At 45.0% G+C, this 22,140-nt stretch overlaps 1 protein-coding gene across 2 annotated transcripts in view; it reads left to right on the forward strand.

Annotated features, from left to right (window-relative positions):
* LOC147423767 (OVARIAN TUMOR DOMAIN-containing deubiquitinating enzyme 6-like) overlaps positions 1-22,140 on the forward strand; it is a 47,966-nt gene that overhangs the window by 19,745 nt on the left and 6,081 nt on the right. The window lies entirely within an intron of this gene.

A 22,140-nucleotide genomic window follows, 5' to 3' on the forward strand; every position in this document is an offset into this window, starting at 1 on the left:
CAGGGGTATTTGGGGCATGAGGACTTCTTCATAATGTTTTGGAGGGTTGTGATGTTCTCTTAGGGATTCCGTGGTACCACAAGAACAACGCCGTGGTCGATTATCGGGCGAGGAAAGCGACTTTGACTACAGAGAAGGGCAGCACAATTGTACTTGATATTAAACTGAAGGGCAAGTCTGTCCCTATTGTATCGGCTTCGGCCATTTCAAAATTAATGAAATCCAGTTTGTTTGTTTACTCGATCTTTATGAAAGAATTGAGCGATAAGGATAGGACAAATATGTCTAAACTTGATAAAGAACGCCAAGATTTTCTTCACTCTCACGCCGATTGCTTCTCAGAAGGCGTACCAGGCGAGTTACCACCTGCTCGTCCTGAAGATCATACCATTGATATGATACTTGGAAGCACACCACCGAACCGGCCACCTTACTGTGTGTGCCGAGCACAGAATGAAGAGATTATGAACCAAGTGAAAGACCTCTTGGAAAAGGGTCTTGTCCAGTCTAGTACTTCATCGTATTGCTCTCAAGTGTTGTTGGTTTTGAAGAAAGACGGATCTTGGAGAATGTGCATCGATTATAGAGCTCTCAACAAAATCACCATTAAGAATAGATTTTCGATTCCTAGGATCGATGATATACTCGACAGGTTACATGGATCCTCGTGCTTTAGTAGGATTGACCTGAAGAGTGGATATCATCAAATCCGAATCGCGCCGGGAGACGTCTACAAGACAGCCTTTCGGACTACTTTTGGGTTATTTGAGTTTTTGGTGATGCCTTTTGGCTTAACCAATGCTCCTGTGAAATTTAACCGATGATGGACAGGATTTTTCGAGAGTATAGGCTATTTGTTGACACTTTCTTTGATGACATCATCGTTTTCTCCAAGAATGAGGCAGAACACAGAGATCATTTGCTTCAGGTCTTTCAGGCATTACGAGATCACAAGTTAGTGATTAGTGCAAAAAAAAGTGAATTTTTTCTACCAGAGATACACATTTTGGGACACATTGTCTCAGCAGCAAGAGTGCAAATGGATCCGGCCAAGATAGAGACCATACGTGATTGGTCCGATTTGAAGAATGTCCATGAAGTCAGAAGCTTCTTGGGACTGTGTTTGTACTACAGGTGGTTCATACGAAAGTTTGCAGAGGTTGCTTTCCCTTTGCATATCTTGACACAGAAAGGAGTCCCTTTCTCGTGGGGACCCACAGAGGTGACTGCCTTTCAGACATTGAAAGAGAAATTGACTACAGGACCAGTTTTGACTTTGCTGGATTTGCAGAAGTCATTTGAAGTATATTGTGATGCTTGTGGTCGTAGTCTGGGTGCGGTCTTAATGCAAGAAGGCCATGTCATTGCTTACGAGAGCCGATTATTCTCTAGGCCGGAGATGATAACACAGATTTATGAGAAAGAGCTTTTGGCGATTATCCATGCTCTTACTCAGTGGCTGCATTACCTACTCGGAGCGGATTTTATTGTCTTTATAGACGACCAGAGTTTGCGCTGCTTCTTGTCACAGAAGCGGCTTTCGGAAAGCAGATGCGGTGGGCGAACATATTGTCACAGTTTCACTTCCACATTGTCCATGTTCAGGGACAGAAGAATGTGGTCGCAGATGCTTTGTCTCGGAAGCCGTTGGTTCTGGCTATTTCCGCGATACATCATGGAGCTTCGAGGATATGGTGGACCAATATGCCACAGATAAAGATTTTGCAGATATTTTCACACGGATACGGGATGGGGGGACAGTAGCAGGATACTCCATTCTTGAAGGCTACTGGATGAGAAAAACCATGTTGTGTGTTACACAGCTGTTGAGGGAAAGGGTTATGATTGAATGCCACTGTCCACCTTTTACGGGTCACCGCAGCATTGCTACCACCATGAAGGGGGTAGAGAGATACTTCTTTTGGCCGAGACTCAAAAAGGATGTGGAAGAGTTTGTGCGCAGTTGCTTAGTATGCCAGAAGGTCAAGTTTGACAGGCATAAAGCACAAGGATTGTTACAGCCTTTACCCATACCCACCCGTCCCTGGGAAGAAAGTATTGCACTGGATTTCATTTTTGATCTCCCGAAAACACAGAGTGGTCATGATGGTATCTGGACTGTTATTGACAGATTTAGCAAACATGCTCATTTCATTCCAGTGAAGAAAACAGTCAAGCCGGATCACTTAGCGAGTGTTTGTGGCCCTGATCTTCAGATTACATGGCATGCCTGAGACGATTGTCTCCGACAGGGACCCCAGATTTACGAGTTTGTTTTGGAAGGCAATTTGAGAGAACATTGGCACGCGGTTGCAGTTCTCGTCATCGTTCCACCCACAGACTGATGAGCAATCTGAGATTGCAAATTCAGTGGTTCTAGATTTATTGAAGTCTTATATCTCAGATCAGAAGACTCAATGGGAAAAGTACTTACCTTTGGTGGAATTTGCCTACAATAACACGATACACTCTTTGACGAGGAAGGCGCCATTTGAGATTGTTGAAGGTGCTGCGAAGGTTCCACCCTTCCTAATCACGAAAGATAAGATTTTTGAAGCGGATGAATATGGAATGCATTGTGAATCCTCCAAGTATCTGGCAGTTTCAATCTGAAGGAGACATCATTTATCTTTTCAGTGATCTGGAAAGGTCCGTAATATCGCATACTAAGCTTTGGAAAAAGCCTCTCCTTTCCTTTTTTCTTTCTTAGGCGTGCCTTCTCAAAACGTAAGAGCACCCAATCATCCTCCTTCAATTTCAAGTCATGACGATGGCGATCCGCTGCCTTTTTCTGTCGTTCTTGAGTCTTCTGCAAAGTCTCGCGAACCTTGGCAAAAGTAGTGTCCAAATCTCGCGTATGTGAGTCTCTTGAAACCCTAAGGGTGATGTTCTTGATGATGGGGAGCTTGATGAGCAACCCGAAGTGGAAGAAAACGAGGAGATCCTTGTTCTCGAACATATTTTGGCACATAAGGATACGAAGACTAAAGGTAAAGTCCTAAGGCGGTTCTTGGTTAAGTTCAAGAACTACTTGCATTGGATGCGAAGTGGATGGAGGAGGAGGACCTAGCAGATACTCCTCAGATTGTGAAACTTTACCTCGATGCTTTTGGTTTAGCATAGTCTACTCCAAACGGAACCTAGAATTCAGCTTGGCCGGAGATCTGGTGCAGTGGGATGCACAAGAGGGGAGTCACTCCGCTCCTTTGTCAACAGATGCCTTGATTTCGATACTAGAGTCACTGATGTCTCTTTGAGCTTCAGTGATACTGAAAGCTGACAGTATTCTGCTGTATGACTTTATGAATTGGAATTCCTGATTATGATACTGATTTGTTCTCGAACATCGATGAGGTCCCGATTGGATCTAGATGCGATTGCTAGCTACATTGCCGATAAATCATGGTCTAAGATCCGAATGAATGTTGAATGTCATGTGATGTCCTGTGATGTCGTGTGATGTGATTGTCGATTTGGTACATGTGCTAGATGTGTGTTCCTAGTACGTAGGTACTAACAGTCAAGACGGTTTATGGCTTCTGTCGGTTTTGCAGGTGTAATTGAGGGCGATTACAATGCTTTCAAGAGGGGGGTATGTCACAAAGTGATGATGTGGCTACCGAGAGCAGATACTGCCAGAAACCCTAATTCCTGCAAACCCTAATTTTTGCCAGAAACCCTAATTTGCAGAAACCCTAATTTCTGGAAATCCTAACCCTAACTGCTGGCTGAAACCCTAAATGTGGTGGAAACCCTGAGTTTGGCGGTAGAAATGCCACGTGGCAGCAGTACGGCTTTTCCGGAAATTGCGGCGGGAATTGCGGAGCTGAAAAGTAGCCCCTTGGGCGACGCAATTTGAGAAAGATAGAGAGAGAGAGTTCATTGCTTTATTTTTTTACTCTCTGAGAGAGAGAGAGAGAGAGAGAGAGAGAGAGAGAGAGAGAGAGAGAGAGAGAGAGAGAGAGAGAGAGAGAGAAATCCTGCTGCTGGCCTGCTGCGCGCCAACCTCTGCCATGCTGCCTGTGCGCACCCTGCCCTGCCTGCCTGCAGCCCTAACAACCCACCTCTGCAAACCCTTACTCCGTGAAACCCTAATTCCACGAAACCCTAATCCCGTAAATCCTAATTCTGTGAAACCCTAATCCCGAAAAACCCTAACTGCCCCAAATCCTGACTGTGCGCATCCTTCTACCGCCTGCAAGAGAAAGAGAGAAAGAGAGAAAGAGAGAGAGAGAGAGAAAAAGTCCAAGCTTCCTTTCGGGTCTTCCTTTTCCCGTTTGCCAGTCTAGCCCATTCTTCATGGCAGCTTTGCCAGTCTCGAGTGCTACACACGGCGCTCCATCACCACTTGCCTGTCGCGTGGACTGTATTGGCGACCTGTTGACACGAATTGACTCCAAAATACAACACTTGGCACAGCATGCCTTGGTTGGCCGGATGATTGGACAGTCTCCACCTCGCTCTTCTGTACGTGATTGGTGTCAGACTGCATTGGGCACTACTCAGGGACGGGTCTCGGAGCTTACATTGCTTGGCAGGGGCATATCCATGGTACGTCTTTCAGATCCCGCCACTGTCTCTGCTCTCCTGGCTCGCTCTCCGATACTCTCTGATCGCAGGATGATATACTTGACGAGGTGGTATCCCGAGTTTACTACTGAGGAGTTTGACAGTCGACATTTTATTCCCAGATTCCCTCTGACGCTCTCCTTCCTGGATATGCCTCTCCATTTTATTGATGAGCATCTCCTTCAGATGATTGCTGCTCATTTTGACACAGTAGTTCCAGGATCTTGCATCTTCTCCTCTGGTCCACCTCGCATTCAGGTCCTGGTGTTTGGGGATACTTCATTACCAGATACAGTTACATTGGCATTGCGTGATCGAGACTAATCTTGCCGAATGGTAGTCACTGGCCGCCCAGGACAATGCTTACGTTGTCACGAGATGGGACACTTGGCACGAGATTGCCTCACCCTGCCACGCCATCGGCGACAACAACAGCCGACTCGTGGCACTCATGCTCAGCCACGTGGTCAGCGTCAACAACCGGTTCCTCCTACTACTACTCGAGCACCTCAGCAGCCTGCAAGTGCTCCTCGAGCTTCGACCCTCCATGTTTCTCCCTCCGCTTCAGTTCCTACTGAGACTGCATGGCAGATAGTTGGTCGTAATCATTCCTTCCGCCCTCGTCAGCAACCTACAACGCATGCAGCCCCCAGAGTTACCTCTCCTGCTCCCTCTCAAGTTTCCACCACCCCCTTACCCCCTGCTTCTCCTCGCCATTCTTCTTCTTCAGCACAGGATCACTTACCTTTGCTACCAGCTCCTCCTTCACTTGCCGTTCCCCTGCCCGCTCCTTCCCCTCTTCTCGAGGTCCCTATTCCCATGCAGATGGATCATTCCCCGCTATTACCTCTCCCTTTTCCTCCTCTTCCTCTCGCCCTTACTCCCCCCCCTCCACCTTCTGGTCCTCCCCCTCCCTCAGCCGCTTATACTTACGTCCCACGCAGTTTTCTCAGCTCTTGCCCTCTTTCCTGGGGCACTCATCGAGCTGAAATGTGCGGTGACTCAGAAGGACCATTGCGGGTGCAGCTCTACCTTATGCATCACAAGCTAGGTTGTGTTCCCTCTTTAATAGGCAGTCGCTCTCAGCCCACCCATTCTTTTTTCCTTCCATTCCACGCAGCTCAGGAATGGTCTGAGGATCAGGTTCTACATTTTGTGCATGCCCAATCTATGGCTCAACTTCATTTATGGTTGTCTACTTCCGCTCCGGATGTACTGTCTCCACACTTCCCTTCCTGTATTGGTGCTATGGAATGGAGTGATGTTTATGCTTGCTATTCATTGCCTATGGTCATTCATGTATCCTCAGATGTGGTGCTTTCTATGTCTATGCGCATTTGGGGTGTCAAAGCTGCAGCATCGGTAATGCAATGTAAACAAGCTGAGGTCCGCAGTTGGTGCAATGAGACACCATATTTTAGAGAGGGCTTGCGGGTTGCTTTCCTACCGCCCGAAGCTCACCCCTTGGATGGCCCAGCTGCCTCCAAGAAGATGCGCAGTTAGTCAGATGCTTTACCAATTCTTTCATGCAGACTATGGATTTACATGTAGTTTCTTGGAATGCTAATGGTTTACAGACTTCTCGGGTAAGAGGTTTCCGCAAGCTTTTACTTCGCAGAGATTTACACACTCATGTAGTAGGCACTGTGGATATATTACTAGTACAGGAGCATAAGATTGCCACTCCCTTTGGTAATCTCATGCCCTCGGGCGCTCACACTTTCTGGGAGCCTGCTCTGGGCATTCATGGACAGAGTTGCGGTGTATGCATTTCATTGGGGCCACGTTACTTGGCCTCAATTCAACAGCATGGCACCCTTGTCGCTGGCAGAGCAGTCTATGTTTCTATTCGGATTCGGGACTCTATCATTGGTTTTATGTCAGTCTATGCACTCACTACTCCTCGGGAGAGGGCTACTTTTTGGTCCTCCTTGGCTACTGTTCTACCTGCTGTAGACTCTTGGGTTGTTGGAGGCGACTTCAACAACGTCGAGAGCGACTCTGATTGGCGATCCATCACACCTCCAGTTCTATCATCCATTTCTCCCGATGAGCAGTCAGCTTGGGATCGATTTCTTCTAGCTATTCAAGGTGTTGATGCCTGGCACATCCCCTCTTTTGGTCACACCCTGCTACTGTTGCTAATTGGACTATTTTCTTATTTTTAATGATTAATTTCTTTCTTAGGATATTTTATTATGTGCACTAAGAACTGTTAAAAGATTGTAGCTACAGGAACTGTCATCAGGAACGGACAACTCTGATGTGTCATTTGATGGGTGACGGTAAACATCGCGAAGGAGTTTCCGTACGTTCGGTGGAAAGGGCCGGGTTACGAGTGCCTCTGATGCGTCACATGATGGGTGACGGGTGCATCAGTAAGGGGGTATCCCGTAGGCTAAGGAGGAAATCCGAACTGAGTAAGAAAATACACGTAAGAACGCAAGCACAAGAATAAAGATGGGTTCAATGAAGCTTTTTACGAAAAGCAGGAATAATCGCGGGAATGCAGACGCTTTCTCGCGAGGAATCTATGTTTGCATTGCATTCGTGCATGTAGGGACGCCTGGAAAGTGTTGTGAAATGCATTGGTTTTAACTTATAAGGTTTTATTGAGTTTTTGGGTAGGTTCAGACCAATTTTAAAATATGCCGGCCGCCCACTTAATAAGTGGGCAGCCACTTAGAAGATAAAGCAACAAAACCAGCCAGCGAATTCTCTCTCCCTATTTCGGGTAGAACAGCGCAAAAAAAAAAAGAAAAAAAAAGAAAAGAAAAAAAAGGAAAAAAAAAAAAACAGCCGCGATCTCTACGCGAGCAGCTATTCGTGCCGTGGCCAGGGAGCTATAAAAGCACCACATGCCCTCACTCAAAGCGGGTACCAACGTTAGCAAGAGAAGACTCTGCCGCCGCAAGAGATCGCGAGACTACGAAGCACGGAAGTCGCTTTTTCCCGCGCAAGAGCGACAGGTATCTATTGTGGATTCGCCATACGAATTGTTGTCGCGTGTTTGTGTGGTTTGTTTTGCAGGAATCTCCCGTCTTACGGGAAGGCCCTTCACGGGAAGTACGGCTTCACGCCTAAGTCACTTACGGGAAAGTACGGCTTCACGCCTAAGTCCCTTACGGGAAGGAACGGCCTTGTGCCCAAGCCCTTTACGGGAAAGCATGACCTTCGGGTCTAAGATTACAGAACGGAGGGGTTTCCTCGGGTTCTCGTGCTTGTATACGAATTCTCCGTGAATAAAAGAATACTCTTAACGGGGGGGGGGGACCAGCCCATCTTCTGGTCCCCAATATTGTGTCGATCTTCTCCCTTCTCTCATGTTTGCAAAGTATTATAATTTTCAGATTTTCTAAGTGCTCGTGTACGCTCCCGTTTTGTGACAGCTACACTTCATTACTCGTGGGGGTTTCAGAGACAGCAGGGGAGATTATTAGAGCGACTCCAAGTCAAGAATCAACCGCGACAGCACAAAATAACCACTTCAAAACAATTCACAGATCACAATAGATTTGCACTGGCCCGGCGGAGTTCCGTGCCTAGAGATATTGGCCCCAAAGACTTGCGCCCCTTTCGGTATTTCTTTTTATATTAATCAATCATCAAAGTACAAGAGAGCGGTTAGGGTTTCACTCTCAGACTCTGCGTCCAGATGCCCTGAGAAGTGAGGCCCTCACCACTAATTTAAAGGTTACAAGGGATGCCCAAAAGCAGAGCCCCAAAAGCTTTCAAAATCAAAACCATCAGTTCTCTCTCTCTCTTAGAGAGTCTTTTCTCTTTTTTTTTATAAAGAAAAGCAAAAGCAAAATTCGCGTCGCTCATCATTTTCCAAAAAAAAAACAAAAAAAATAAATTTTTTTTAATAATCCGCTTCCGCGATTTTCAAAATTTAGGGTTTTTGGCAAAAATTAGGGTTTGCAGGAATTTTAGGGTTTCTAGCAGAAATTAGGGTTTCTGCTGTCCGCCACGTCATCACTTTGTGACATACCCCCCTCTTGAAAGCATTGTAATCGACCGCGATTACGCCTGCAAAACTGACAAAAGCCATAAACCGTCTTAGCAGACACTGACTGTTAGTACCTACGTACTAGGAACACACATCTAGCACATGTACAAAATCGACAGTCACATCACACGACATCACAGGACATCACCAGACATCACAGGACATCACATGACATTCAACATTCATTCGGATCTTAGACCATGATTTATCGGCAATGTAGCTAGCAATCACATCTAGGTCCAATCGGGACCTCATCGATGTCCGATTGACTAACCCCTATTGCAACCATGTCTATTCGAGATCAAGTAGACCAAAATGCTGCAGTCATTTCGTCTATCAATTCCTGCACTCACAAGAAGTCAAGAACAAATCAGTATCATAATCAGGAATTCCATTTCATAAAGTCATCCAACAGAATACTGTTAGCTCTCAGTATCCCTGAAGCTCAAAGAGACATCAGTGACTTTAGTATCAAAATCGAGGCATCTGTTGACAAAGGAGCGGAGTAACTCCCCTCTTGTGCATCCCACTGCACCAGATCTTCGGCCAAGCTGAGTTTCTGGGTTCCGTTTGGAGTAGACTATGCTAAACCAAAACATCGAGGTAAAGTTTCACAATCCGAGGAGTATCTGCTAGGTCCTCCTCCTCCATCCACTTCGCATCAAATGCAGGAAAGTTCTTGAACTTAACCAAGAACCGCCTTCGGACTTTACCTTTCTTCGTATCATTATGTGCCAAAATCTGTTCAGGAACAAGGATCTCCTCGTTTTCTTCCACTTCGGGTTGCTCATCAGGCTCCCCATCATTAGGCACATCACCCTTAACAGGGTTCAAGAGACTCACATGCAATGCATTATGAATCCTCCAAGTATCTGGCAGTTCCAATCGGAAGGAGACATCATTTATCTTGTCAGTAATCTGGAAAGGTCCGTAGTATTACATACTAAGCTTTGGAAAAAGCCTCTCCTTTCCCTTTTTCTTTCGTAGGCTTGCCTTCTCAAAACGTAAGAGCACCCAATCATCCTCCTTCAATTTCATGTCGCGACGATGGCGATCCGCTGCCTTTTTCTGTCGTTCTTGAGACTTCTGCAAAGTCTCGCGAACCTTGGCAAAAGCCGTATCCAAGTCTCGCATATATTCATCCGCTTCAAATTTCTAATCTTTCGTGCTCAGGAAGGATGGAACCTTCGCAGCACTTTCAACAATCTCACATGGCGTCTTCCCCGTCGAAGAGTGTATCGTGTTATTGTAGGCAAATTCCATCAAAGGTAAGTTCTTTTCCCATTGAGTCTTCTGATGCGAGATACAAGACTTCAATAAATCTAAAATCACTGAATTGGCAATCTCAAATTGCCCGTCAGTCTGCAAGTGGAACGATGACGAGAACTGCAACCGCGTGCCAATGTTCTCCCAAATTGCCTTCCAAAACAAACTCATAAATCTGGGGTCTCTGTCGGAGACAATCGTCTCAGGCGTGCCATGTAATCGGAAAATCATCGTGATCATTCTGTATTCTCGGGAGATAAAAAAAATGAAATCCATTTCAATATTTTCCCAGGGGCGGGTGGGTATGGGTAAAGGCTGTAACAATCCCTGTGCCTTATGCCTGTCAAACTTGACCTTCTGGCATACCAAGCAACTGCGCACAAACTCTTCCACATCCGTCTTCAGTCTCCGCCAAAAGAAATCTCTCTCTACCCCTTTCATGGTGGTAGCAATGCCGCGGTGACCCGTAAAAGGTGGACAGTGGCAATCAGTCATAACCTTTTCCCTCAACGGCTGTGTAACGCACAACATAGTCTTTTTCATCAAGTAGCCTTCCCGAAGGGAGTATCCAGCTACTGTCTCCCCATCCCGTATCCGTGTGAAAATATCTGCAAAATCTGTATCTGTGGCATACTGATCGACCATATCCTCGAAGCTCCTATGATGTATCGCGGAAATAGCCAGAACCAACGGTTTTCGAGACAAAGCATCTGCCACCACATTCGTCTGTCCCTGCACATGGACAATCTGGAAGTGGAACTGTGACAAGATGTTCACCCACCGCATCTGCTTTTCCGAAAGCGGCTTCTGTGACAAGAAGTAGTGCAAACTCTGATGGTCTGTAAAGACAGTAAAATCCGCTCCGAGTAGGTAATGCCGCCAATGAGTAAGAGCGTGGATAACCGCCAAAAGCTCTTTCCCATAGATCTGTGCTGTCATCTCCGGCCTAGAGAACAAACGGCTCTCGTAAGCTATGGCATGGCCTTCTTGCATCAAGACCGCACCCAGACTACGACCACAAGCATCACAAAATACTTCAAATGACTTCTGCAAGTCCGGCAAAGTCAAATCTGGTCCTGTAGTGAATTTCTCTTTCAATGTCTGAAAGGCAGTCACCTCTGTGGGTCCCCACGAAAAAGGTACTCCTTTCTGTGTCAAGGTATGCAAAGGGGAAGCAACCTCTGCAAACTTTCGTATGAACTGCCTGTAGTACGAACACAGTCCCAAGAAGCTTCTAGCTTCATGGACATTCCTCAAATCGGGCCAATCACGGATAGTATCTATCTTGGCCGGGTTCATTTGCACTCCTGCTGTTGACACAATGTGTCCCAAAAAATGTATCTTTGGTAGGAAAAATTCACTTTTCGTAGCATTAATCACTAATGTGTGATCTCGTAATTCCTGAAAGACTTGAAGCAGATGATCTCTGTGTTCTGCCTCATTCTTGGAGAAAACAATGATGTCGTCAAAGAAAGTGCCAACAAATAGCCTGTACTCTCGAAAAATCCTATCCATCATCCGGTTAAATGTCGCAGGAGCATTGGTTAAGCCAAAAGGCATCACCAAAAACTCAAATAACCCTAAAGTCGTCCGAAAAGCTGTCTTGTAGACATCTCCTGGTGCTATCCTGATCTGATGATATCCACTCTTCAAGTCAATCCTGCTAAAGCACGAGGATCCCTGTAACGTGTCGAGTATATCATTGATCCTAGGAATCGGAAATCTGTTCTTGATGGTGATTTCGTTGAGAGTGCTATAATCGATGCACATTCTCCAAGATCCGTCTTTCTTCAAAACCAACAACACTGGAGAGCAATACGGTGAAGTACTAGGTTGGACAAGACCCTTTTCCAAGAGGTCTTTCACTGGGTTCATAATCTTTTCATTCTGTACTCGGCTCACACGATAAGGTGGCCGATTCGGTGGCGTGCTTCCAGATATCAGATCAATGGTATGATCTTCAGGCCCTCTCAAAAGCAATCGGCATGAGCGTGGAGAAAAATAAAAATCTTGGCGTTCTTTTCTTCATGTCAAAACATATTCAACCTTTATCCATCGTTCAGTTCTCCCAAAAGAATGAGTAAGAAAACTGAAGTTCATCAAGTACAATCTCTAAGCCCTTCATTTATCAAAGTCGCTTTCTCGGCCCGGTAGTCAACCACGGTGTAGTTCTTGTGGTACCAAGGGATCCCGAGTAGAACGTCACTCACGTGCCCTGAACACCCCTGTCATTGCAAACGAAGTTTGCCAATGCTCGGTGTAATGGCAACATCCCATCCGGGTGCCAGTCGAACTACCTCCGCCTGTGGCGTCAGTCTGTCGGGCGTAGTTCCAAATCGAGCCGCCAATTCCAAGTGAAAAGAAGTTGGCCTTGGCTCCTTCAAAAGAGCTTTCTGATCCTTCGCTTTGCCCCGAAAGCGGCAAAGTTTGTACTTTCATTCATTAGATTCGGTGCAGGTCCCACGCCATGTGGTACCAGTTCTGCTTTTCTATCTGCCTTTTCTGCCACATTCCTCAGCTGCTCTCGAACTCTCAGACCTGTCGTCGTCTTTATCATTCTGTTCTTTCTGTGCCTTATCAGGGCACTTTGCGGAAATATGTCCATGTTCCCCGCATCCAAAGCACTTCCCCTCTCTGATGAAGCGAGCTCTCTCCTCAGGAGTAAGCTTGGGTCGTGCATCCTTTTTTTTCTCTGGGTTGCTCTTTTTCATTCTACTTTCATTCCCAAAAGTCTGTTCGGCTCGTTGTGTCATGGCCTCATCTGTGGGGTAGGTCAGACTGCCAGAGTGAATGGCAAAGCCCCGCTTCGCATGACTCATCAACTCCTGAATAGAAGCTGACTTCTGTTCCAAGCAGTGATCTCGGATCTCTGTAGGTAGACCCTAGGTAAACCGCTCAATCTGTTCTCTGAACGAGATCTTCTTGAATGAAGAGGTGGGTAGAAAAGAGCTCCAGAATCTTTCACAATAAGAATTCACTGTATCGCTCTTGGTCATCCGGAGATGGTTCCAAGCAGCTCGTATATCTTGCTCAAACTCTTGAGTCAACCAAGAAGAAATAAAAAGCCTCTTGAATTTCAGCCATGTAATTGGCACAGTCTTGCTTAATAGAAGCGTGGACCACCAAGTGCGAGCATTCCCCTTGAAGTAAGAGGCAGCTCTCCGAATCTTGGAGTGCTCTGAATAGCGTCCTCCCGCGAAAGCGATGTCAAACTGCTGTATAAAAGACAAAGCCTTCGAAGCATCTGAGTATCCTGAAAAGTATCAAACTTGATCGAGTGGCCACCTTCCTTAAACTCTCGGACTTTCTTGCTTTTATCTTCGAGAAAGTCATACTGGTTGGCTTTGTAAAAATTCTTCTTGTTCGCATAAAACTTTCCGTCATCGGAATCTGAGCTGTCTGTAGACGAGTCCTCAGTAGAACTGTCAGTCTCTGGGCGAGATGTAGCCTTCTTCTTGACCTTTCCGAAGCTTTGTTTCTTGCTTCGCTTTTTACCTTTTCTGTCTTCTTCGCTCGAATCCGATGAGCTAGAAGAACTGTCAGAAGAAGAAGAAGAAGAACTGGGTAGGTCTTCAAACTTGACGCGCTTCTTCAATTTCTTTGCCTTGTCAAATGTCGACCGACGACCCAAATATCCCGGGAAGTCAGTGCCTTTCTTCTGCTTTTTGCCGTGCTTTTTGTCTTTCTTTTGCACGTCGAAAAGCTGAGCAATCCGTGTATCAACCACGTTCTCCAGTTCCTGCTCCGTATATTTTCTTGGAGGCAGAAGGTTTCTTGAGAGCGGGTTTCGGGAGTGGTGTTGTGGTTCTCTGCCACTCCGTCTGTACCTCTTCCAAAGAGGTTTGGTTCATATATTTTGCCATCTTCGGATCCTTGGCAAAATTGAGCATCATCATTGTTGCATCGCTGATCAAGTGGCGACGCTCTATCTCTCGCCGCTCCGCCCAAGTAGGCCAAGGCGGGCCATACTCTCTGCCTCAATCTTCGTTGTGATCCCAGCCCACATCTCCAGATGCAGAGGGAGTCGACTGATCATTGCCTGAAGCCATAGGTGCCGGGGAAAAAAAATTCGGAGATCGGATTTCTCGTAGAAGAGAAATCGGCCGTGCTCTGATACCATTGTAACAGACTTGGACACTCCAAGTCAAGAATCAACCGCGACAGCATCAACTAACCACTTCAAAACAATTCACAGATCACAATAGATTTGCACTGGCCCGGCGGAGTTCCGTGCCTAGAGATATTGGCCCCAAAGACTTGCGCCCCTTTCGGTATTTCTTTTTATATTAATCAATCATCAAAGTACAAGAGAGCGGTTAGGGTTTCACTCTCAGACTCTGCATCCAGATGCCCTGAGAAGTGAGGCCCTCACCACTAATTTAAAGGTTACAAGGGATGCCCAAAAGCAGAGCCCCAAAAGCTTTCAAAATCAAAAGCATCAGTTCTCTCTCTCTCTTAGAGAGTCTTTTCTCTTTTTTTTTATAAAAAAAAACAAAAGCAAAACTCGCGTCGCTCATCATTTTTCAAAAAAAAATAAAAAAAATAAATATATTTTTTAATAATCCGCTTCCGCGATTTTCGGAATTTAGGGTTTTTGGCAAAAATTAGGGTTTGCAGGAATTTTAGGGTTTCTAGCAGAAATTAGGGTTTCTGCTGTCCGCCACGTCATCACTTTGTGACAGGCCCTGCTGCCTCTATGCGGTTGTTTCATGAGACGCGTATGTTGGATGCAGATTTTGTGGCAGAACATTATGACATTGGTCTCGGGGTGACAGACAGACTGCTTGAGATTGACTCCGTCGTTCCTTCACAGTGGGACGCAGTCATGCGAGGCACGGTTCAGATGCCTCCACATAGTGGCTGGGAAGGTCTCTTTGCTTAGAGCACTCTCTTGTTAGTTCGTTTGGACACCATGCTGTTCACAGTTGATATAGACTACTCTCAGGGGATTCATGCTAGATTGACATATGATACCACCTCTCCGCACCTTGTCTACCCCGGCGCTCGATGGGAGGCCATACGAGTAGTTGGCTCTCGCGGGAAGCGTCGTTGTGTTGACCCTCGTTTCGCTTCCGCTGATGCCGCCCTTTGGAGGCTTTGGGTGTGGGAGGGTCGTGCCCTATCTCAGCTATATTGGGACCCAGGAGAGTGGCATTGGCCTCACTCTAACCCCACCGGTGCACCTGTATCATTCTTTGAGTACACTGTCAGAATTGGAAGATTAGCATTGATGAGACAGCACCCAGAGCAGCCCACTCGTATGCGTTTTTGGTTACATTCAGGTCTCTCCCATGCCTATCTACAACAGTTTTGGTCAGCCATCTGGGATTTACATGCGGCTCGTCGTATTTCTTTTTTCATGTGGATGATTGCACATGCAGGACTTCCAGTTGGGACTTGGCTAGCTACTATGGGTCATGATCCGTTATGCACTCGATGTCCTTCGCGACTACATGAGTCACCTGCACACCGTCTTTGGTCATGCTCCTCTTCTCATATAGTGTGGCTAGCAGTTTGCTTTTTACTTAGCAGAGCCGGTGTTCAGCATGGATTTCTCACTTGGGGCTCTGTCTCATGGTTGATGCCGATGCTCGGACCGCATCTTTTCTACGAGGGCTCAGACACAGATCCAGCTCTTATGCTTACCTTGACTTGTTATCGGCGAGGGACTTTGGCTATGTTACCACAGATCGCTTGGCAGGGGGATCCTCAGACACGTGATGAAGTTTTTTCAGTCATCACTAGCTTTACACTATGGAATGTTTGGAAAGCTCGTTGTCTTCACATTCTCAGTGCGGCTCCACAGCTCCTTCAGGATACCCTCACTGCCATTTGGCTGGACATCATTCACACCCTGATTTGGCAGTGGGATTCTTCCTTAGGTACATCTAGAGAAGTCGAGGCTCGACGATTTGCCTTCCTTCGGCGTTGGGCCCGTTCTCCACTCTTCTTCACACTTACAGGTGGCCAGATTACATGGCATTATGCCCCCCCTCAGTGCTTTCTCCTCCACTCATCACACAGACCACCATGAGATTGTTCTAGTTGAGTTGTCACTATAGTGGCTCTCACCCTTACCTTCAGCTTGTACACCCCACGTGATAGGCTATTTTGGCATCTGCTGGGGATTATATTGTACTCAGTAATATACAGCCCTGATTTTTCTTTTAAAAAAAGAGAGAGAGAGAGAGAGAGAGAGAGAGAGAGAGAGAGAGAGAGAGAGAGAGAGAGAGAGAGAGAGAGAGAGAGAGAGAGAGAATTTGCTTTTATTTTTGAAAGCTTTTGGGGCTCTGCTTTTGGGCATCCCTTGTAATCTTTAAATAAGCGGTGAGGGGCTCACTCTTTAGAGCATCTGGACGCAGAGTCTGAGAGTGAAACCCTAACCGCTCTCTTGTACTTTGACATTGATTTAATACAAAAAGAAATATCGGCGCCAATCTTTGGGGCCAATATCTCTAGGCACGGAACTCCGCCGGGCCAGTGCAAATCTATTGTGATCTGTGAATTGTTTTGAAGTGGTTATTTGGTGTTGTTGTGATTGATTCTTGACTTGGAGTGTCTAAGTCTGTTACACTAGGGGCCTAAACCCTAAGAAGAACAAGTAACAAAAGAAGAAGTCCTACCAACTTATGGGGACCCCGTCCGTGGGCCCCAAGTGACATCAAGGATTAAAATAAAGCAGGACCCGCACACACACACAAACTGATGACGAGGCAGATTTTCGAAAATTGCGCTAAGGAAAGCTGTACGGATTTCCGCATTTTGCGCTGGTTGATGACGTGGCAGGACTGTACGGATTTCTATAAATTGTGTTGGTAGCTTTTTGGCTTTGCTTTTGGACCAAATGCTTTTGAGTTTGAAGGCTTTTCACTGTAATTGCTTTTTAGGCCAAGGGCCTTTAAATTTGAGGTTAGGGCTCATTCTCTGGTATGCTTCCTGGAGAAGGTGCAGAGTCTGGAGTATCGGCTTGTACAGTGTTGATGCAATATAAAGAAATACCGAAAGGGGTGCCAAGGTTTGGGGCCAATACTCTCTGGGGTGGAATTCCGCCACTCCGTGTCGCGTGTCGTCTCTCTTTTAGTAAGTTGTTATTGAAGTGCTAAAAGTTTGTTCAGTCTGTTCTTTTCTATTGGCACGTGGTGCCCGTCTTGTGACAAATTTCCTGGTATCCATGTCACCTGTCATTTCGGCATCACAATATCCCTGCAACTTTAAGTCACTTTTGCCATAACAAATACACTTTGATCGTGTACCTTTCAAATATCTCAGAATGCATTTGACAACTTCCCAATGTGCTTTGCCAAGATTCGACATGTATCAACTAACAACTCCCACTGCATAAGCAATGTCGGGACAAGTGGCAACCATAGCATACATAAGAGAATCACAAGCTGATGCATAAGGGATTCCCTTCATTGCTTTCAATGCCACCTCATCCTTTGGGAAATCTGCTTTGCTAAGCTTAATGTATGGAGGTAAAGGTACTCCAAGAGGCTTAGTATCAACCATAGTAAATTTGTCAAGTACTTTTGCAATGTACCTTTCTGGAGATAAAAACAACAATTTCAGCTTTCTATCTCTTTTAATACGCATGCCCAAAATATGCTCTGCATCACCCAAATCCTTCATAGCAAATGTTGAATTTAGCTTACGTTTCATAGCATCAAGACTAGTCTTCTGTTTCCTCGCAAGCAGCATGTCATTAACATAGAGAACAAATATGATGAGACTACCATCTTCATCCCTTTTCGTATACAAACAATGATCTGCATGGCTGCGTTTAAAGCCTTGAGACAGCATAAAAGTGTCAAACTTCTTATACCACTGTCGTAATGATTGTCTCAAACCATACAGAGCCCTTTTCGGTTTGCATACAAGTTCCTCACGTGTAGGAACTACAAAACCTTCAGGTTGTTTCATGTATATGTCCTCTTCAATGTCACCATGCAAAAACGTTGTCTTTACATCCATTTGATTCAATTCCAAATCAAGCACCACAAAAAGGACACGTAAAGTTGTAAGCTTTACAACCGGGGTAAAGATTTCTTGAAAATCAATTCCTTCTTTCTGTGCATATCCTTTTGTCTTGTATTTGGGTTTTTCATCCACAATCTTAATCTTGTACACCCATTGGTTAGGAAGAGCGTTTCTCCCTATAGGCAATGGCACAAGATCCCAAATATCATTTGCATACAAGGATTTCATTTCCTCTTGCATTGCAAGCTCCCACTTACTGCTTGACTCACATGATTTGGCCTCTTTATATGTAAGAGGTTCACCCTCATCTGTCAACATTACATGATTCAAAGAGGGGTTAAATCTATGAGGTTGCCTTCTCAAACGAGTTGACCTGTGTACCCAATGATCTACATTCTTAGGCAACGGTTCTACGTCATAAGGCAACTCATTTTTAGCTCTATCATGCTGCTGAAAATCATTTTCAGCCAATCCAGGTGGCTGTCCATCCTCATTAGGAGCATCAATATCATGTCCTATCTCTTCTGGCTCAAGGTTAACCAGCTGATCATCAATTTGAGCTTGCGGTAATGCATCATGAGGCTCTTTTTCAACATCAATGGTGGCACGAAAGTTTGGAATCTATTGGTTTTCTTGTCAGCATCAGGTTTTGTAGCATTCTTAAGCAATCTTGCCTCATTGAACACTACATTTCGGTTGCGTAATACCTTTCTAAATTGTGGTAACCACACTCTATAGCCCATTTAACCTTCTTCCCCATAACATAGGAAAACTCCCTTAATGGACTTCATATCAAGCTTTGTTCTTAAGTCATTGCGTACATGAACAAAAGCTTCGCAGCCAAATACTCTCAAACGATCGTAAGAGGCAGGTTTGTCAAACCAAACCTCCTTTGGAATGTCATTTTTCAGCGTACTATTAGGAGAGCGATTGCAAATATGAATTGTAGTTTTCAATGCCTCCCCCCAAAACTCTTGGGAAAGATTAGCGGTAGACAACATGTAACGCGTACTCTCGCATAAAGTACGATTATACCTCTCAACCACACCATTAGAAGACGGATTATAAGGGGCTGTCAACTCCCTTTTAATCCCATTTTCATCACAAAACGCTGAATTCAGCAGATACATACTCTCCTCCATTATCAGATTTGAGACATTTTAGCTTAGTACTCTTTTGCGTAGTGACAAAAGCATGAAACTTCTTAAAAGCATTAAAAGTCTCACTTACTTTTTCAACTAATGTACCCATCCTTTCCTAGTACAGTCATCAATGAATGTAACAAAATACAATGCACCACCAAAAGACTTAACAGGCATAGTGCATACATCGGAGTCAATAAGATCAAGAGGATTAGCTTTGAGAGAGATACCAGAGTAATAAGAAGATTTCTTTTGCTTTCCATAAAGACAATCGTTACAAAAATCCAAGTTTTTGCCCTTTACATCATCCCTCTTCAGAGTGGAAAGCACATCAATACCCTTTTGGCTCATATGGCCAAGTCTCTTATGCCACAATTCCGTGTGTGAAGCAATTTTAGCAACAGCAAGAAACTTGCCAGGCAAAGCTTTGCAGCGAAGATAGTACAAAGTACCTCTTTTAGACCCTTTTGCAACAAGCATAGAGCCCTTAAGCAACTTCCATGAACCCCAGCAAAGATGGTCGTATAACCATGTGCATCCAATTGGCCAACGGATAGCAGACTTTTCTTAATGCCTGGTACAAACCTGACATCATTCAACACAAGCTCTTGACCATTGTTAAGAGCGAAACACATAGTACCCATTCCCTCAATATTGCAAGCAAAATTATCACCGAGGTACACCTTGCCATAATTGCCTACAACATATGTAGCAAAACACACCAAAGATGGAGTCACATGGAATGAAGCACGAGAATCCACTATCCAAGACTGGGATAGGCCATCATTCGCACTAAGCAATGCATCAATGATATCTTTCTTCGAGATAAGCATGTCTTCTACATTAGCTATCACCAAATCTGAGGGGCATGAAGCTGCAACCAAAATTTCCTCGACGTCTGACAACCCCTCAATGACCACACTAGAGGATACATTTCGCATTCTCAGTATCCCTGGAGGAATCACATGCTGATTTTCCTCCTTTCTTCTCATCTTTCTTCTTCTTTTCTTGCGTTTCCTTCTTCGTTCTTGCTCTTTCTTGAGATATCTGCAATCTGGTTTCTTGTGACCCTTTTTGCCACATTGATAACAGGTGACATCCTTATCCTTTGTGTTGCTCTTACTTCTATTTTGAGTCATGTTGCTTGCATTTCGCTTTTGATTTCTACCTCTTGCATTGTAGGCAAAACTGCAACCTTCCCCACTAGACTTGCGTCTAATCTCTTCATTCAGAATAGACCCTCTCACACCGTCATACGTGAGGGTGGGACTGCTAGCCTTCTTATTCAACCTGGCCCACTCTTCGTCAGACAAACCTTGCGGCTTATTCTCTTCCAATGCATCTTCACGATCCTTTAAGAAAAGGATACCTTGCATGCGTTTTCGCCAAAGATCGAAGCCTTGACCATCGAACCGTTTGATTTTCATCAAACTTTTTGCGGAAGAGGAAGAAGCCATCTTAATTCACCCACAAGTGTGTATACAAGAGAGATGCAATAGGCTGAAATTTTCAGCAAATAGGAGCAACTACAAGACTTTGCATACGATAGACCACAATTTCTTTATATGAAACTGTCCAAATCTGAAATTTCAGCTGAAAAGTGCAATTTCAAGCACCTGTACTCAGCTTTTCACTCAATTTGTCGTGACAAACATCAAACATGTGATCCCACAACTTTGGTACACCTGCGTATTGCTGTTTTGAACTGTAATACGCTGCAAATCACCTGTTTTGACCTAAAAATAGCTTGTTTTGGGCTGTTTGACGGTTTTGGTGACCTTTTCGACCCCGGAAGCAAGGGGCTTCACGATGGAAGCGAAATTGATCGCGGGAGAGCAATTTTAAGTCGCTGTCCAGCAGTCTGCGCAATTTCACGAAGTGCTGGTCTGTCAACCACTGAAGACAAGGGAGGTTAGGAGTCAGGACTCCTTGGTCCTAACCCTAGCTAACCTGCAGATCTCAAGAAGAAGAGAAAAAAAAGACTTACCAACTTACTAAAGCTGGCCAAGTGGCTTAAAGGACAAAAGGCAATCCAAAAATCCTAACCCAACCCAAATGACAAGAACCGGTCGAGGGGCCTGAAAACCTAAAAATAAAGCAGATGACACACAAACTCAATTTGCGTAAAGAACGATTGCATGGCATGTTGTATAGACTGGCCCGCGATTTACGGAAATCGTGGCAATGCTGTACGGAAAGCCCAATGGGCGGCGCAAGATTTTGGGCCTATTGTTTCTAGAAGCCATGCTTTTTATGTAAACTGCTTTTGGTAGGCCAAGGGCCTTCAAATAAGTGCTGTCGGCTATCTTTGTGGCATTATACTCTCGGGAGAAGCGGAGCAGAGCAACAAAGTTGTACCTTGTTGAAGCAATGTAAAGAAATACCGAAAGGGGTGCCAAGGTTTGGGGCAAGTGCCATCTGGGAGTGGAACTCGGCCACTCTTGTCTCGTGTGGATTTTCTCTCTCTCTCTCTCTCTCTCTCTCTCTCTCTCTCTCTCTCTCTCTCTCCTCTAGTATCTAGTTCTTTTGTACCTACACATGGTATTAGATTCACCATTTTATAACAGATTGGTCTCATAGGTCATTTTGGCCTTTTGAAGACGTTTATATAACATTTCATTTCATTTCATTTCATTTCTCTCTCTTTTTGCTCAATTGTCTTGAAGTGCTGAACGTCTATTCCAGCCTGTTCTTTAGTTGGCACATGGTGCCGTCTCGTAACACAGTGTGTGATGCATGTATGCTGATTATAGATTTTCAAAAACATAATACACCATCACTAGAAGTAAAAACTTTCAATAAAGTAGCTGCCTGCTGATTACATAATTGGTTAAAGATGACGCTTATGTCATTGTGAGGATGTATTTATTCGCAATCATACTCGGGCTCCCTCCTCATGCGCTCCCTCCTCATGCATCCTGGTCAATAGGCCTTGAAGGTGGGCTTGGCTCATCAGTAATGCGATAAAAGGTTTGGAAGAAGATGCAACATCATCAACCTTCAAAATTAAACGCTTTAAAGATCACGCATACAAAAGATAAATAACCATTACATTAGTATTCGATGATCATTATGTATTTAAACGGAATATAACGTCTTGAATGTTAAATCCCAGAATTCATGCAACCTTGTTTTGAACAGACACTGTTAACTTTTTGAACATGTATATTGTGATGT

Source organism: Adiantum capillus-veneris, chromosome 26, assembly GCF_014529385.1.
Source record: "Adiantum capillus-veneris isolate H3 chromosome 26, ASM1452938v2, whole genome shotgun sequence".
Lineage (NCBI taxonomy): Eukaryota > Viridiplantae > Streptophyta > Polypodiopsida > Polypodiales > Pteridaceae > Adiantum > Adiantum capillus-veneris.